Raw genomic sequence first — 19,568 nt, forward strand, 5'->3', positions numbered from 1 at the left:
GATACCTGGAAGCCTGACTACATTAACAGTATAACATTCATAATTATGTTATTGTTGAGTGATGGCAACATAAATGAATACACGATGGATTAAAAGAAATGCAGAATACAGAAGTGCACGTAAGCATAAAGGTTTAAGATTGATGCTGAAAGTAAATGAATAAAATCGAGCATTTAAATAGCATCCCTTGCAACTCCGTATGCAAATCCTTGTGATATTCTTGCCCAGAAAAACCAACCCGGGTTTATAGCCAGAAAAGGAACGTCCCATTCCAGAGATATTAAGGGCTGTGGTGAGCCCCCTTCACTTTGCATGTTCACAGCACATTGTAAATCTCTCTCTTTCCCAAAGCGTATTATCTCAAGCTGATGCTTTTAAACAACTCCTCCCCATGAGGATGATGACCCAGGCCTGATATAGCACCAAAACTAAATTCCATGTGAGACCCCTTCCCTGTCTTCCTCGCAGTGCTTCACAACTAGACCACCCTTTGCTGCATTTCTGGCAAGGATTCAAAGTGGTGTTTTACAGGCTCAGAGCAATTTGTTCACTGACTCCTGCAGAAGGGCCTCTGGGCATGGGGACTAACTTCTCCATGAGATGGCTCCTGCTGCAAGGAAGCCACCAGAGCGAGCGATGCCATCAGAGCCGCCCTTTAAACAAACCTATTTAGGATTGCTGGAGCAGCTTGGTGTCAGCTCACTGGAAGATAAGTGCTGCTTGTTGAGTGCTATTTTTAATTAGGCAAACATAGCACTCCAGCAATCATGGGACTGATGATGCAGCTACTTCCCAGCTTCATTATAACTGAAAACATATTCCTATGCCCTGGATTGCTCTTCAAGCACCTGTGTAACAGCATCATTCCCCCTCATTTCCAGGGAGACTGGGATTCAATTCTCTTTTGATCCACAAAAGTGCTTGTGCAAGAAGTCGCAGCATAGTCAGGACCTTCAGCTGACTGTGCAGGTCTGGTGTTTTCTGGACTGTCACCATAGACTTTTGCAATGATTTTTAGGGCATAATGGAGTGCCCCACTGTGGCACTCCTCAGCTGAGGTTCGCTTGTTCCTGCTGTACTGCTCCAGTACAGCACAGACAGCTTGGACACAGAACAAAAACTCTCAACTGTCTGTAAGAGTCCTTAGCCAAGATGACACCATCACCAGGTCATCATTCCCCTGCCTCTGAAGCATTTGGCTGGAAAAGCCCACAGCCTTGAAATGCTGGACCAGTACAGCTCCTTTCAGGTTTATCCACTCTGGCTTACAAGGACTGCCCCCAGAAATGCCCTCTGGAGCACCTCACAGGAAACAGCCAGCCTAAAATCCAACCTCCCAAGCCGTCCTTGGAGCAGCAGCTGGGTCTCACATGCCCAAACAGCACCAGGGGATTTAACATCTTAGGAACTCCTCATGTGGTTATAGAAATGAGGCACATCACCCTCGTGGATACTCTGGATATGTTGGCTGCAATTTTTCATTTAGGTTCAGAGAAAATATCACCTCATGGAACACCTAGCCTAGTTCCTCTAGTCATAGAAACAAAAAAGAACCTATGGACCAACTCCACGTTTAAATTAAAGGTGTGTTTTCCCCCATTATGGGATATATACTCTGGAACAGCCTTGGTCTAATGTTTAGGAAAGAAAAATTTCTATCACTACAGTTAATTTAGATATGCTTGTTCTTGGTCCAATATCCTCCTTTCAAAATGTTTCTCTTCCGTGTAAAACCTACTCAGTGTAGGACATTATCATCCTTTGAAGCAGCCAAGAAAACTTTGATGTAAAAAATACTCATCCAAGACCGTGTGGCCTTTACTGCTTACATGATTACTTGATTTTAGCTCTTTGTACCAGGCATTGGATTTTAACTGTAGTTGCTGTGTGATGGTGCTCACCCCCACCTCCCTGGCACGTAGCAGCGTCACAAAGCAGGGTGTGCAACACGCAGTGGAGCTGGCATTTTACAGCAGCAAGAGCCAAGTACTGTTTCTGATGCTGCTGCTAATCTCCAGAACAAACTTGGAAGACCCCTGCATCTCCTCTTTTCCTTCAGTTAAGGAGTGTAGCAGCTACACTTGCCTCCTCTGTGGGCTATTTTGAAGCATTCTGAAGAAACTGTACTACAGCCAAGTATGATATTTTTCCACACTACTTCTGCTCAGACGTGCCTTCCATATACTACACGTAAACACAACTCCAATCAGTACTTAATGCAAATGCTCTCTCCTCTCCTAGCATACGGGATTCCATCAATTCAAGGAAAAATTAGGACACTTGGGATTAGGGCTTTAAAGAAGTTTCACTGTTGAGATAACCCACCCCCCATCTCCTTTAATTTAAAACCTGCTTAAAACCCATTTTCAAGTTTCGAAAGCAGCTATAAGGTGCTTTAATGCACATGAAGCAAATGAAATTATTTTGTAATGAAAGTCTTGTCATACATCATTAGGATTTTCCTCCTACCTAAAGGGCCATTTAGGAAGCTGAATAAATCTATCCAGCTTTATAGCTGTGAGAGACGGTACATTAAGTTTGCTGGCCCCAGAGTGCCTGAAGAAATCCAAACACCAGTATTCTTCAAGTCCAGGAGATTTTATATTCCTGCTTCCAAATGCTGTTTGTCAGAGGTTTCCAACAGCAAATCCTCAGTTGGCAGCTGTGAACAGAGGTCTACAAGCTTTAAAGAGACATATTTATCACAGAGCACACCAACAGATGTGAGCACTGTATTTCTGGTGAACAATAAGCTATTGCCTCCTCACATCTGTGTTGTTGGTCTTTCCAAGACACAGGAACATGGCATTCTGGACTCTTATTTAGTCACAATCTCCTGCAGTCCTGGAGCTTGCTACAAACTGCAGCAGCTCCAGCCAGCTCTCAGCTCTCACAGCCCGGGATATTGGACCCCATCACTCTGGCCAGGGCAGTGACACTCCAGCATTTACTGCCCCTCCAGCTGCACCACCCCTCCCAGGGCAGCAGTGAGAGCTGGGCCACTGAATTGCTCCAAATTAGGAGGCTGACAACAGTATCCAGGCAAGCACATACAAAGAAATAGTAGAGCTTTTGGACACACAGATTTTTAAATGAAAAATCATAGAAAACAGACACTTTTAATAAAAATATGCATGATAAAAATCCCCTTTTTTTTTTTTTTAAGAGACACCAATTGGAATTACTTTCTAGCATCCCCAGCTGTATCTTAATTCGAACCAGAAATAAAGTATTTTCATTCCTGTTATGCTAGTATCATTTTCTATTATCCAAGTGGAAAGTATGTAATCAAACTAATGCATTTATCCATTTTGATGCGGGTTCTGTGACATTTTGTTTTTTGCTCTGCTGGAAAACCGACAGTTGCTTGGTTTCCATTTGTATTTCTACTATAGCTGGATGAATAATACATGTTTCAAAACAATCTGACTCCTTTCGTAAGGTGAGGCAGGGGGAAGGAGGATTCCAAGTGGAGTAAGTTTTGTTTCCTTTTTTGTAGCTGGGAAAAAAACCCCAAACAGGTGACCCACTCTTTGAAGTTAATTGAAATGGATGGGCTGCCTGCCCTGGTATGTGGTGTCTGTCTGGGGGCCAAAAAGACAAGCTGGCTCAGTTTTAAAGTACATTGATCAAAGATCACCCCTTTCAGGGAGACCAGTAACAGACAATATTAATTAGGCTTTCATTTATGATTTTCATCTAACATTCATTGCATCTTTTTCTCACACTTAAATTTAATGTCTGATGACTTGCATGAACGCAGGCTGTCGAATAAACACTGGAGAAAAAACAAGAAAAAGGCTCATTTCAACAGTGGATTCCACCATAACCTGGTTTTTGCTGTTCTAAACTGTTCCATCCTTTTCTTTGTGTGTGTTCCACAGGGCTTACTCCAGTATGTTTGTCAAGTCACCAACATTAAAAAAAAAAAAAAAAAAAGGGTTTTAAGCTTTCTTTCTCTCCTTACAGTTAAGGGAGTTTGGAGAATCCACTCATCATGCCCACAGAGACTGCACCAGTACCAGACTATGATAACCTTCTAACACCCTCCACAGAAATCTTTTGACCACAGTAATCAATCTAGCTGTCTTTTTACCTCAGCTCTGGAAGTAAAATCAGATTTGAATACCATTGATAAACAGTTACAAACATATGGTCATTAAATTCTGGGGGGTGTCTGCTCCTAAGCCCTGTTGGATGAAGATCTGGATGCTATCACAAGAAGACATTCCCTTTTTCCAAAGTCAGCTGCAGGGGAACCTGATCAGGAGTTACTTGACAAAAGAGGGAGTAGAAGCTTCCCAAGGGAAACATTCTTCATTTGTCACTCTGTCACCTCTCTCTGCTGCATTTTCTGTTTGTTTTCCATTAACAAACACTATATAAAGCAAAACTCCCCAAAGATCACACTACAGAAATAATTACAAAGTTCTCGCATGAGAGACCAATAATAAAAGCTAAATTTGCCTTTAAAATATGAAAGTAGTACTGTTCTCCAATTCCCTGCCTGTTAAATATCTATTAAATTGGCCAGCAGCTACTTCAGAAGTGGCTGCTAGACATTTATTGCATGTTACACGCTGTTGCCCAATTTTATGTGCTCTAGTAGGGGGAACACACACACTTGAAATGCACTTAATGTGCAGAGGGGGCAGAGGGAAAGCCCCAGGGCTGCAGTTACCTAATGGAGCGTTGTATGTTCTAGTGGAATAGAGAAATGCAAATGTTCTGTCTGACCAGCCTTGCAGATTTTTCTGGACCATCCAGGCAGCTTGACTTCTGGTTTAAAAACCACCTTCGATTTTTAAAATATCAGGTAACACTCCCCCTAAACAAACTATAGAAACCCCTACTAACTGGAGCAATCTGCATAACAATGACAAATGGATGAAAATCCAGGGAAAGCATAAGCTTTGAAATAGAGTGGAACATAAAGTCCAGGCTTCTGCTATTACGTCCCCTACCTTTCTACTCTGAGCTTCATGGACACCACTGTGCTGAGCAGTTTCTGAGATGGAGCACCAGCAGAAAGCATCTGTCCCAAAGGCAAACCAACATAAACAACCTGTGCAATGAATGCAGGACAAGAATTAAGAAACACTTCATCATTATCAGTACCTGAATATCTAGATGGCCTAAAGAAAAGCCTGTGCACCCAAAAGTTTGTCTCTTTTTTCAAGTATACCAGGTAGTCTTGTAGCTACTTCCTTCTACTGACAGACTTTGTTTGCCTGTACCATCACATGATCTTGGCTACAATAACACTACTGTTCAGACTCCTAGAATATTTATATTTACCTAAACTTTATGCTAAGTTAAGTAAATCTTGAGAAGGAAAATACTCTTGAGAAGAAAAAGACTGTCTCATCAGAAAACAGAAAATCTCAAGTAACAGTACAGTATAGCCTGGAAAAATGGTCAAAGCAAGGACAACAAAGAGGTAAAGCTCACTTAAAGGTTACAATGAAAATGTGCATAGGTTTTTCTGAGCCTTGGTGTTGTAATAGCTGAATAAAAGACAACTATCATCACCCTGCTCTCCAGAGAGGTAATGTGCTTACTTTGTCTGAGTGCTGCCTTTGAAATCTTATCATTTATTGTTTTAATAAAAGCATTGCATTTAAAACATTAAACCTTAGAAGAATCCAGTTCACAGATTTATAATAGTGACACAAATAAAGGGAATATTTTCCAGAAGGGAAGCCTTAAAGAGATACAAGAAATGGAAGATGAGAACATACCTTTTTTTGCCACACCCAAACATCATGTTTGGGTAAAGCAATTGAAGTCCTCATCTGAACAAAACAAAAACCAACCAACAAGCCAAGTCCCCCAAGCTCGCAAAATCAAATATAGCAGAGTAGCTAGAGGAAGGCTCAGTCTCACAGGGACCAGGAGTATGAGAGGGGCTTAGTCAGAAAGCACCAAAACAAATCAGGAAAAACAGTTCCCCTTTTCCTATTTTTTATAGAACCCTTCCACAACAGGTGCTTGTAGCTAAGCTAATGAAAGGGAGAGAGACAGGAGCAGGTAGAGAGGAATAAATGGTGCCATCATTGCTCAAGTGTTTTAGTGCAGCTCTGGCAACAAACACTATCTGTAAATCAAGAGTTTCTGTGATACACTAAAACACGCTTCTTATGAAAATCTGGGAGCTAAATCTTTTATACTCTTGTTGTTTAAAAACCAAGAAGAAAGGATTAGGAAAGAGCCTGGAGAAGGTTAACAACACAGTTTTGCAAATTTTTATTAGGAGCTCCTCCTGAGCGAGATGAAAGAAGGACTATATCTGTTTGATTATCAAACAAACTCCAACCAGTCTGCAGCTGCAGCACATTAGGCTTTTATCCAGGCTAGTCCATAGTAACAGATGAGAAACCACCGCCCAGAATGAGGACTGCATAACACCTTATTGCTTACCTGGTAGTCTTAAATGTCCTTTCCTAAAACACTTGCCACGTTTAATTTTTAGTTAAGGGCTGAGGCTCCCTGTTATCAGTCTGGAATGCAAGTGCACTGCCTTAGTGATGGTTTTTCCTAACACACACCTGTGGAACTGGTTAATGTAGCTGCAAAGTACTTAATGTCTGGGTAGGATTGTACCCACATCTTGCAATGTTGGTTTACTGTGGTCAGATTCCAAGGGAAGAGTTGGTGTGTTAAATTCATTGAAACAGGCCATAATTAAAGTTTATTCCCCATGGTACCAGAGAAATGGCTCAGAAAAGCAGGTCACAGGGTTATGGGGAATTCTGAGCATTAAATATAGGCTATTGGCTAGCAGCTCCAGCAGCAATGAAAAGTTGGAAATGAATCAACATTTACTCAACTCCTTCCACTATTATTGGAACTTGTGTGAAGTTTCTTTCCTCTGAGCTGTCCTAAGAACACAAGATGACGTGAAAAGGTTGTGTTGCTAGGCAGGGCTCCCTGGTGTGGGGAGGAAGAAAAGGTATAAAGACAGACCAGCTGCTCCCATGTTTTCTCTTGTAAAAAGCTGTCAAAGTTACATTATGATGTTGGTCAATACAGAGAAGGTAAAAGTCTCAGCCTTCACCAGGTCACTGGTATCCTCTGATTGCCCTTTCTGCAGGGTTGCAGACTATAACATGGTTCCCAAGCCCAGATGTAAACTTGCCAAGGAATTGCAGGAAGCCTAGAGCCACTGGCAGGTACATGAAAGACAAATGAGCCTAATAAAATACTAAGAGAATTAGTGCTGGGCTATTAAACCCAGGTCCCTGCTGGTATCGAGGTATTTAAAAATCAGAGGGAATTAGGAGTCTAAATATATGTGCAGCTTTGCTCCTATAGATTAGATTGTTATACTGGAAGTTTCAAAGCCATCAGATGGGCTCTGGATTTCCCTTGGAAAATCAAATGAGAAAATAAAAACTGAAACTTCTTAGAGCTTTTTTTGCCACAGAAACCTCCCTTTGCCTTGGCAATAAAACTTTCACAACAATTGTCTTTCAGCTCTGAGATTACAGTCATCCCAAATAGTCTCCCCAGAAATTCCAGGCTTCATCCTTTTCTAGAACGGTTCCAATTTTTCTGACCTGATACTTTACTTTCTATCCAGATTTTGGCTATTCACAGGAACAGTAAGAAAAACTGTTAGTATCGCATGAAGAATTTAGAATTTCACACATGCAGATCAACAAATGTTCCAGAAAATGTGTGTAGACTTTTCTGTGGTCCTACCAGAGGAATGGTTGGAGAAAAGATTATGTAAAAAAAAAAAAATAAAAAAACCAAGTTAGGTGACCCAGGTCAAGTCTATTTCCTTATTTATTTCCCTGTATTTTGCTAGTGTTTATTCCAGAAGAGAGAAAAATAAACGGAGAGGGGGAGACATAAAATAAACAGAAGCAGTTTATAAAAATGGTGCAAGAATAGTGCTGTTCCCATTATATCACAGAGCACATCTGTCAATTCTATCCATTTCTTCTAGATGAGGTGGAGAGACCTCTGACATTTCGAATGCATCACCCTAATCAAATCCCTATCCTCTGAAATGTTTTCTGAGACTCCATTATAGGTCTGTAGAAAGCAATGAATGAATAATACTTTAGAGAACAATAAGTAGCAGAAACAGAGCTGAAATAACTGGGTTCACCAGCATTAAAGAGTAAGGGAACCATTAATCCCTGAAGACAAACAAAGTATTTTCAGCTCTATGCCACTGAGACCTGCAGGGCTCTGGAGAGAATCTGCTCACTGTGTTCCCATCTACCATGGGGGAACAGGGATATTCTCAGCAATGCCACTGCCTGGCTGGAAAGCCAGACATCGAGTCCCATGAAGGGGTGAGGGGCCTTTAAAGGCAGTTGTCAGTCTCAGTTTTTTAGCCAGAGGATTTATTTCTTTTCTCAAAGCCCTCAGTGGCCACTTTTCAACCTCTCTCAACCTCTCAAAGTGTCCCTTGTCCTTAGTCAGCATTGCTGGAAAAAGGTGTGAGACAATGTAAGTAATGGTCTGGTAGCTAAAACCATTTAAAGTTACATTTTTTTGGTTCCATTACAAGCACTGTAATTTGCTTGTTGTGTGTTTTTATATTTCTCTTCAGCCATCAAAACTGAGAATACCTAGTCTGAACCAGAGACCTGGGATTCTACAAGCCCTGAAAAGAGGGAAGCACATGCAGAAGGCAATTCTTCCCCTTCTAGGACTCAAAACCAAGTCATTTGACATATATTCCCTTCCTTTATCCCCACCATTAACTACAGAGAGAGTGCAGAGCATCAGTTTAGGTGAGGATTAGTTTCATCTAACCATTTGCATCTAGAAGTTAAACACCAGTACTCCCCAGACAGAGTGGTAAATTTGTTCTTTCTTAAACAAGGGCCTTAGGGTGGAACAAGGCACACAAGGAAGTCCTTGTATCAGTCTGTTAACCTTTGAGGGAGATCAGGAATGGGTTTCATAACAATTATTTTTGTATTTTTACCACACAGGGACTTCAAATTTCTGTTATAATTAATATAATTTATATAGAATAATACTGAGAAATGAAAGAAGCAAGGTAGGAAAGAAAAAAAAAAGATATATGAAGTTAAAAGGAAACAGAAAGTGGACTAGAACTACCAAAAAAACCCCAACTCACAGGACTCTGAGAGGACATTTAGTCCATCCCCATGATCAAATCTTGATCTACAAGAAGCAGTCCTGTAGCAATGAGAAATGTGTTTTTACTCAGCACAAGCATTGCAATGCTATTATCCCAGCTGCTTAGAACCTTGGCATCTGGGACAAGGGTACTCCAGACTTCAAATACAAGCAACAAGAGATAAGAGAGAGGATCCCAGCAAATGCCTTCATGCTCTGTGAACACATTGCTTTCGTCTGTAGTACTATCAGGGGACCAGGGATTTAGGACAAATGTGCTGAAATATTCTGGTCAAGGCACTTACTTGATGCTATTGTTTCTGCAAAAGAGAAACAAGTGAAAACAAATTTCTGCAAAGAATTTAAAGCAAGAAGTATCATATATGACAGCAGGACCAAGCTCATGTGGTACACATGGGTTCATTAGCAGAATTCCAGCTGGAGTTACACTGATTTATTCAGGATTGGTTCAAAATATGTTCCCTAAATAAGTAGTGTCAGAGGCTAACTAGTAATGGGAGCTTCTCCAGCAAGAACCTGCAGTTGATTTGCAGCCTTACAGCTGCTGAGCAAGGCTTAGGTAAAAGTTTAAATCATGAACTTGAGCAATTGAACTTGTTGGAAAATTTGAGACACAATAAATTTTGATGGAAAAAGTTGTATGAGTAAGCAATTTCCTACTGAAAATTGTTTGCTTATTTTTTTTAACTTAATCTACTAAACAAAATTAATGTATTTTCAGACTTCTTGGAGGATAATATTTTGATTAGCTGAACTGTACTGACATATTAAGTACTGTTTCCAATCAAGAAAAGGCAATCTAGAATACCCCCAGGCTCCATAAGAGTCATAGTCCTGTCTCAAATCAAATTCTTTCCGAGGGAGATTTCACCATCTGAAATATATCTACCACAAAATGCAACTTCTCCTCTGGTTTGCAGTGGGGTATTCACATGACTGCAACTCTCCCCCCCACCAAAACCTTGCCATACAAACCCAATACAACACTGAATTCCTCATTATAGTAGGAAACAGGGAAAGGCTAATACTCTTTACTTTAGGATGTTTCTCAAATGCTAATAAAAAGTAAGCTTATAGATCTACTGCTGTTTCAATAGGAAAAGGAAATCCGGTTTTCTTACCTCTAGACATCTAATCTGTTCTCAGCCATTCTTTGTTCATTATGGCAAATTTACTTTTTCAGGACTAGAGTGGTGAAAGGAGCCTAATCGAACTCTCAATGTGGTTCCTCAGCTGTGACATTTCTTTTGTGAATTCTCTGGGAGAACAACCCTGCAGCTCCTGACAGTAATTAAACAGAACCCTGAACAAATTCCTGCTGTGAAAACAGGATCAGACTCTACTCTTCACACTGCTAAGAAGTGTATTACAAGCTCTTGCCTTTATTTTTTAGATGCATTTATTTAAAGGTTGTCAGTAAGCTGTGATGTGCATATCACCTCCCTTGAATTGTCACTGCACACTGAGAAAAATTGTGGCTGTCCTAATTATAAAATATTACTTTGCATATGGAGAACTAATTTTTAGGAGTGGCTCAATCCTTCTACTTTCTCTTTTTGCTGGCAAAAATTGCTCTTGTCTTTTCTCTTTTCTTTGGACCTTAGGTCCAAATGAATGCAGGAAGACAGTTCATAGGGGCTTAGTGGCTGCTGTTCTCTGCAAAAGCACTTGGTCTTAGTTTCCATGAATCCTGCTCCAGTGGCCCAGGACACAGAAAGTTTATGTTAGAAAGAGGTGATGATTAGAGGGAACCTTGAGTCATGAATACCATGAACCCTTGAGCTCCACTATTTGCCAAACTCAGACTCTCCCACCCTCTGTTCTGTGAGAAAGCACAAGAGGAGCTCCATCCCCTGGAAGACTTGTTTTGTTCCAGATCTGGCTGTTGAATATTTCTTCATGCCCAGCCTCCTGGTGCTCCTGCTGTGTAATATCCTCATTTGAAAACTCTTCACAGGGATGATTAGCTTTGCTTTCATTTCTGCTTATAGTCACTGCTACTAAAAGGGGAGGAAAATGCTGTCAGAATGTAAATTTTCTCATGTCTCAAAAGTTGTTGACCCAAAGAAAAAAAAGCAAACCAAAATTCCACCAATCATGAAGCTTCAAAAGTCAGAAAAAGAGCAAGGAACATGGAGAGAAGTGTCCCAGAAACATGGGACTCCAGAGCTCTTGGGTTACCTATCTCTGTCACAGTATGCCAGATTTCCTCACAATCCAAATTCAGGTTTCTGAGGTGGTGCTGGTTTGATGCTATGGGAAAGAGCCTGCAAGCCAAGCACTGTGTGGCCTGGTGAGGTGTAATGAGAGAGGAATATTGTCTTTGCCAACCCTTTTTCGCATATCTGAAGGGAGAGTTTAGCATTAACATCATCTCTTATGATGCTGTTTTTGCTACAGGACCCTGGAGTTCACTTGACATCTTATGCTGCACTGTTTCTGTAATCTGTTGAGCAAGAGGAAATCAAAAGGGTTTCCAGAGTACTTCAAAGACTTTCCAGTGAAGCAGTGAGGTGATCATTTGTCACAGGATAAGTCAGATCACTCTCAGTAATAACTAACCCAACACATCTAGCTCAGGTTCAGACCAAAGCTGAACCTCTTTTAGATATTGTGGAAAGTCAGTTTATTTTACCATGGACCAGAGAAGCAGCAGAGCTCCAGCTCTGCTCCAGCTTCCTGTGGCTTTAGCAGTTTGTCCTGTGTGTGAGGGCAGAATTACACATCATACCTCTCTTTACTCACTGCCCACTCACACACCCAAGCATGCCATTGCTCCCGAGCTCAGAACCTGGTTGTGGTTCGCATGCCCTGCTTTGAGAGTGTACAGTAAGTCCTGTGATGCTTTGCTCTTCCTTTGTATGGCCTGTACTGGACATATCAGTCACCTGTGCTCTAGGACAGAGGGATTCAGGGCAAGGCACTGTAGGAGAGGCAAGTCACCAGGACACAAGCAGTCTGGCATTGCTGAGGTGGAGAGAAAGCATCTCGGAAAGGAACGTGTGGGGCTGAACTCATTTAGCCCATGGTCTTATGAAAGGTTTTGGCGTTTCACAGCACCACAAAAAACCAGTAGGACAGACAGGAATTACTTCAAGGGTCCTCAGCACCTGAGCCATTTCTGTAAGTAGTGTTCTTTAGTTTCCTCCTTAAAGTGGATGTCAGCTATTGTAAGGCTTTATTCAGGCCATGAACAGGCCAGAGAAACCTGAACAAAAATGAGATTGCAGGAATGTAGACACCTCCACTTTTAGGCTGAAGCTGTGATTTCATTTTCTGCCTTTGCACCTAGAATTTTTTATTCTAAATTTAAGGAGAGATTATACTGTAATAAAGAGGTTAATCAGTGGAATTAATGGCTAGGAAATTTAGACAAGATTAACAGGGGAGCCTTGCTGTGCCATTTGTCATTGGATCATGTAATAATTGGCTGTTGTCTCACAGGAAGTCAGCTAGTCGAACACAGCAGCTCCAAGCTGGGAGGGGGCTAACAATCTATGACCCTAACCATTGTTTATAGTCATGCAGGCTTTGACCATGAGCAATAAATTTTCATACTTTGGAGAAAAACCTACCATTGTAAAGAGAAAGCATTTGAAACTGCCTCCTCCATGCTACTGATGCTTGGGGCTGGGTGGTGTCACCCTTCCACTTGTTGAGCAGTACCAGGGACATGACCCAGCCCTTCACGAAGCCAGCAAACATTTCTGTTTAATTTTCCTGAAGCAGACAGTCCTCTCACACATGCACGTTTCTTCCAGGTGCTCAAAGGGTGAGGGCGATGCCAAACAGGAGGACACAGAGAGAGAGACCAAAAGGCCAATCTTTACTGTTTTGCCACTTTAGGCAAAGGCACCTGTAAGTGACAAGAAATCAGACTTGATAAGCAGCTATTGCTGGTCCAATTTCCATAATTTCCATGGAAACCTGCCAGACTGTACCTGCCAGTGTACATGAAAGTAGTGTATGAGAAAGGAATATTGCAGCAATCTGTTTTCCTAAGCTCTCCAGGGGCTTGCTAGCCCCTTTACCAGCCACTAATACCTTCATCCTAATTACACTCCCATCCAGCCAACAAACTCTAGTGGCAACAGGAAGTGGACCAAGGTAAAGACTGCACAAAAATTGTGGGGTACAGAAGTATACAGGAGCCCAGTTTGTTATCTGTAAGGAGAGCTGCACACACAAGTGCATCTGGGGCTCAGCCAGCACTGCATGCCACACACACACACATTTAGGTGAACTGAGGTACCTCCTTTTCTTAAGTGAAAAAGCACTACAGGAAAAGTCAGATTTATGAATTTCTAAGCTCGAAGGCTGCTTGCTGACTGTTTCCCAGTCATTTTTAGAATTAAAACCTTTGTGTAAAAGTTTTGGACATTGAAACAGGTAGAGAAAGTACAAATTTAATCTGCACAGGGAATAATTACTGTTATTGTTATTGTTGTTATTGCTATTATTATCATCATCATCATCATCATCATGATTGTCATTATTATTGTTTTAATATAATAATAAATTTGCAAGGGTATTCCACATTTTGGGTCACTGGTGGAACAAAAGACAAATAGAACAGGATAAGCAACAACAGTTATTGGAGCAGAACAGCTCAAACCTGGTAGGGAAAATCATCCAGTTTGCAAGGCTGGCAGCTACTCAGCCAGTGAATGGGCTCTCATGGCAACGAATCCCAAGCAGTGATTGAATTCAGCACAGGATTTCTTTCTCACTTTTGAATTCTAGTTTACAGAGCTCAGGACAAGGTTTGTTAAATTAGGCTATAATTCCTCCATTATAAAATGACATCTTAATGGTTCTGATCTTTTGGAAGACTTTTAGCAGATTAGGAGGTGATGGGGTAGGGGAAAAGATTTATTGCAAGCTCAAAGCCATGTGGTAATCCAAAGGGATTTATAGACAATACTCTTCACTGCTTGTGCTGAACAAGGATGTGAATTATTTGATTCTGATAACATGAGAATCCTCTTCCAATACAGTATGAGCTTGACAAAACGTGAATAATGCTAAAAAAACATTCAGAAGTAGAGTTTTCTCCTTTCCCCTTTAGTTATCTTTAAAGGAGTAAAGACCTGGGTTTGTATAATTTTTAAATCCCCTTAGATAGACGGAAGCTCTGAACAAAAACTGAGTTGAATGTCCATGGATACGGTTACATGGAAAATTCCATTAGAAATATTTTTCCTAGCTGCTGGAGTGTGCAAAGTCACAGAAGTTAAAACTTAGTGCAAGGTTATTCATTTCAGTTTGGACATGCAAGTTTCTGGGATTTGGGAGAGAATTTTAGGACAGGATACGGGAAATCCAAATTCATGGCCTAGTTCAGCCTAGTTCAGACAAGATATTGGGCTTAAGGGTGCCCTCAGATATCCTGTCTGGCTGCATCTGAGCTACTTTAATTAGTAGCTCTCCAGTTGCTTTCCACAGATAATCCATTGCAAGGAGAAAACCACCCTTTCTAGAGTTGTCAGTAAAAGTGCACATGTAGCCAATAGTTACACCAATTTCATCAGAATTATCAAGACTATGAACAAACTGCAGCTTAAAGAGCTTGTACATAATGTTGTATACAATAATAGCTATTTGTTCATTTGAATCTGAAATATTAATGCAGCTCTCATTAGATTCTCTTAAGAGCCTCATTAATATATAGCTCTGGATTAATTACAGAAATTACAGTTTTTGTTTCAACTTCAGGGTGCAGTGAAAAATTATTGTCTTCACACACCAGAGGAGACAAAGGGTCTTGGATGATCAGTCCAAGGTTATAGATTATATCTGTGGGACATCCAGTGAGAGAAGAGCTAAACCCTAATGCTTCATTCTTGCTTCAGTCTCCACACTTTGAAAATTTTCTTTCAAGATTTTTAAAAGAGTTGAGAAAAGAATTGATGTTCTTAGCTGGTACAATTGATATTCTCAGCTGGAATAGTAGAGAAATCCCATAGCAGAGATACGAGCACAAGAACAAGTTCAATTGGGAAACAAATAGTTGTTAGTTCAAGAATAATGTCATAGGAATTTATATGCCCTTAATAAAATCCCAAGTTTAGTTCCAAACAGGTCTGCTCTTCAGACTGATCTGGACTGCAGACAAGCTAAACGCCCTTAAGTGTTTGTCTGGTTTTGGTACTTCTGAGTGCTAGGTCACACAGAAGTTGGGCCACATACAGAGATTGTATTTCTCATACCTGAGAGAATTCTAACCCTGGAAAAGGCAGAACAAAAATTGGAAACTGGCAATGAAAGCCAAACTAATTCACTCTCAGACCTTGATTTTTTAAACAGACATAATAACTAATCATTTGCACAATTTTCCATGGAACAAAGCAGATATTCCATCACATGAACATTTTAAATGGAGTGTTTTTTCAATGAGATGTATTTATTAAGTTGGCAGCACTATGCTTCAGTTGGGGGGGAGAGAGGAGAAAATGCCAGATGGAATTTGCTACTTTGTATTATGAAGGGGGATCACACAGGAGATTCCTGCTACCTGTAAGACCCAGAATCTTTCTTCAGAGGTATGCAGTGACAGGATTTCATTGTTGTTAAAATCTGATTTAATCTATAATGTATTTCTGCAGAAAGGCAGGAAATGACCCCAAAGAAGTAAATATGGAAAATTTGATGTAATTCCTCAGGTGAACATTTTGTGAACCACACACAGAAGAGTGCTTGTGCATGTTATTTTCTGTTTTTTCTCAGAGCTAAACTTTTGCAAATAGTTAAATGTGCCCATCACAACTGACAGCTGCTGCATCTTTTGTGATTTAACACAAATCTATACCGAAGAACTTAATTTGATGTCTTTATTATTTTTTTTTCCTTTCTGTGTTCTTCCTGTTGGAGTCCAGTTCGTGATGATAATTAAAAGCCCGTGCCATTTCAGCTGGGGAAGATTCCCGCCCTTCTAAAATATGTGTGTTTATTTCCTTCAGATGTACAATTACTTTTCTCACACAATAGTTGCCACAGAGCATAAAATTACTTCAACGGCAAGTTTAGCAGTTAGAGTTACATCCTCGTAATGCTTTTAATTAGTCATTAGTCATTGGAATGGAAACTTAATAGTTCTTTCACTTGATGAGGCTGATTTTCACTGGAAGAAAAAGCAGCTGTCTCCAACCATGCTGAATTTGAGGCTGTGATGAGCCATGGGTTTGTATCCAGGACATACAGAATGCTTTACCTCAGTCTGCTTGGCAAGAGCCAGTGCTCCAGACCGCACTCTATGGATTGCTCTGTAATCTGTCTGTGGATTGCCTCACAATCTGCAATGAGTCATAACGAGAGGCTCCTTATCATGGTAGTTTTAAGATCAAGTTCAGGAAATTCAACAGGGTTAATAAGAAAGAGGTACTCACCTCCATGCAGTAATAGTGTCAAGTCTATTTAGAGCTCCATCTTATGGGCTGAACTGAATTGTTGTGAAGAGGTGGAGTGTAACACATCGTCGCTCTTCAGTGAGGATCTGAGCTCTGCATAGCATCTGAGCAAGTTGCTGGCTGTTGTTTAACTGGCTCGGGTCAAATGCGTGCCAGACAGCACACCTGGCAATGGCAGGAGCTCTCCCGGGCTTTCAGTCCTTGTTTCTGGGCTCATATCAATGAGTTTTACAGACCCCAAGCAGTAGTGATGGAGCGGGGCAGCTACATCAGTCTCCAGGCTGAAGGGGTTGCTGTGTAGCTGTTGCCATGCCAAGCAATCCCCCTGGTCACAGCTCTGCCTGTGGCAATGGCCACAGACTCCCTGTTTAGTGTCAGACACCATGGTTGGCTTCCTGGTTTAATTTCTGGTCCCTGATTCCCCTGCTCGCAGATTCCCCTTCCAGCTGAAGCAAACCCACCTTCCTCCACTGCTGCCATGGGTATTCTCCCAGTCTGGGCCAGTGCAGGAAGCTTAGGTGGGTAGATTGGGTTTTTTGGCCTTAAGTCACCACCATCTATATCCCCTCTCACCCCAAGACCTAACAGCAGCCCCTGGCACCACTTCACCACTGTTAGAGCAACTTTTTTTTTCCTGTTTTTGTGCTTTTGCAGAGATGCAGAAGATGCTTTAGGCTTATTCAAGTCCACCATAGGTCATGAAGGGAAGTAAGACACAGGATGACTTTGTTCATGTCATGTTGACTGTCTACAGTTGAATACACAAGACTGAGTTTTAAAAGCGAAATCTGCTTCCATCGCTCTTTTTCTTCCCTCACACAAATATTCACACACCACCAGGCTACTGTTGGCTCCCTGAAATATGATGTTTGTACCTGTACACAATAAACAGCTGCAACCCTGTAAAACAAGAGAGATCCTCGTCTCACTCCTACTCCCAGCACCTCAGGAATGCAATGCATTAGGCAGTAGTAGCTCAACAAGTGTCTAGTTAAACAAAATGACCATCAGTCTCTGCAATTGCAGCTCATGCAGTTCCCAGCCCGTTTTGCTGAGGAAGGAACCCTGTCTCAGACAATGATATTTGTTTCAGCCTTATTTTGATTTACAGTGCTGCTCTTCACTTTGGTATTTCATGGTGAGCAATGTGTATGTTCTGCAAGACAGTGGATAACAGTAGATAATCCTCTCTTGTTGGATTAGGAATTTTTCACCCAAAATCTGTTTTTATTTCAGTTGCCCAAACCTGATAAGGCTTATGGAATTAATAAGATTATATTACAGAGCACCTGCTTCTGCTCTTCCTACCTAAGTTTTGCTCAACTGGCTGACTTCACCCTAATTTGATGAGATATAGGACTCCTACACTCAGCCCTTCTGCAGGATGCGGGTCAAGAATACCCTCAAGGAAAAATTGTGTGGGCCCTGAACATCTCTACAGATCTGTTTTGTACAGGTAGGCTTTTTCATATCAAGTAGGGAAACAAAAGCATTCAAGTAGTCTTAAAGGAGATAAAGCTCCTGGCTTGGGGAGGATGTGGAGTTGTAGAGGAGGTAGGAGGAAATCCAGTGTGAAACAATCAAATATAAAGCTCCTAGAAAATCAGACCTTGTTAGGCCTACAGCTTATAGGAACAACTAGTTCATTATGAATGCTGGATTTTGCAAAATTGGTGTTTAATTTTGGGCAATGTTATTAGTTACAACTATTTTCAATTTTCCCCTTGGGCAGAAAAGCCAAATGGAAGCAAAATATTTTTTTAATTTGGGGTAAATATGCCTAAATTAACGGAAACTGCATTACACATAAATTCTTCTCACATTCTGATTCATGCAACTGATTTTATGGCCATGCTACCTGTCCCATGAACAATTGTTGCTGCTGAGAATTCCCCACACACTGCGGTTTTATATCTAAGACAATTTAGTTTTGGACCCACTTCAAATAAAAAGTAAACATTTTTAAATAGAATTACGTTCAAAAACACTTTATTCCAGGAAAGAAGTTCTGTGCTTTGTCATTTCTACCCAATTAGGATCAAACATGAATCAAAATATTAGAATTTTATATGGAAGAAGAAATCCAATTTTTGAAATAGACTAGCTGTGATTCTATATTTACTTAAAAATCACATTTTTATCAGCCTATTTATGATTTCATAATCTACACCATCCTCTTCAAATGAATCTATTGATACCAATTAGTGAGTGATGCTATCTTACAAGTAAGGAAATATCAAGAAATGTGTTTCTCATGCAAATTAATTGGAATATTTGGAAATTCTCGTTGTCTTGAATGGCCTTGGGATCGGGTCCCTGGTGTGTTTATCTAGCTTGAAATATTCCCAAGGTTGTGCTGCTCTGAATGAGAATAAAGTAATTCAATTCCAGATATTAGCCTAGCAGAAGAGGAAAAAAATTGAGGTCATAGTGTGGTTATGAATTTTTTGTTCTTTTTTTGCTGCTTTTTCTCAGTGTGGAAGTAGGTAAAGCTTTCATCTCTTCTGGGCAGCAGTTATGAGGATTAGGTAACAGGAAGAATTTCATTTAATCAGTTCAATGAATTTTGCCTCATTAGAAATTCATGCAAGCTGTCAAGTTCTAAGCCCTCCCAAGATTGCCCTGGTTTGTTTTTTTTATTTTTTTTTTTTTTTTGAGAAGTGCATAGAGAGGTTTTATCCATGGACTGTTGAGTTCAACTAATTACATTAAGTGCTAATATGATTTCCTTGTTTATGCTGTTTGTACAGGAAGATGATTGTCTAATCCTTTAAGCAGTACATTTAATTTTGGTTTCTATTTCAAGTCTTTAAATTGTGTTAACTACTTCTAGTTCTCAAGGTAAGCATAGTCTCAATCTTAAATGTTTACTTCTGAGTAGCTTCAAGGATGAAGCTGCTCTGGTTTCATTTCAGGCAGGAACATCCTTTCATGCCCGCTGGTTCTAAGGTGGAGGGCAATGGTAGAAGTGGGGAGAGGGAACAACAACACTCCTTTTCTAAAGCAAGTTCAGGACTTAATCTGCAAAATTGT

The sequence above is a fragment of the Corvus moneduloides genome, chromosome 8 (genome assembly GCF_009650955.1).
Source record: "Corvus moneduloides isolate bCorMon1 chromosome 8, bCorMon1.pri, whole genome shotgun sequence".
NCBI lineage: Eukaryota > Metazoa > Chordata > Aves > Passeriformes > Corvidae > Corvus > Corvus moneduloides.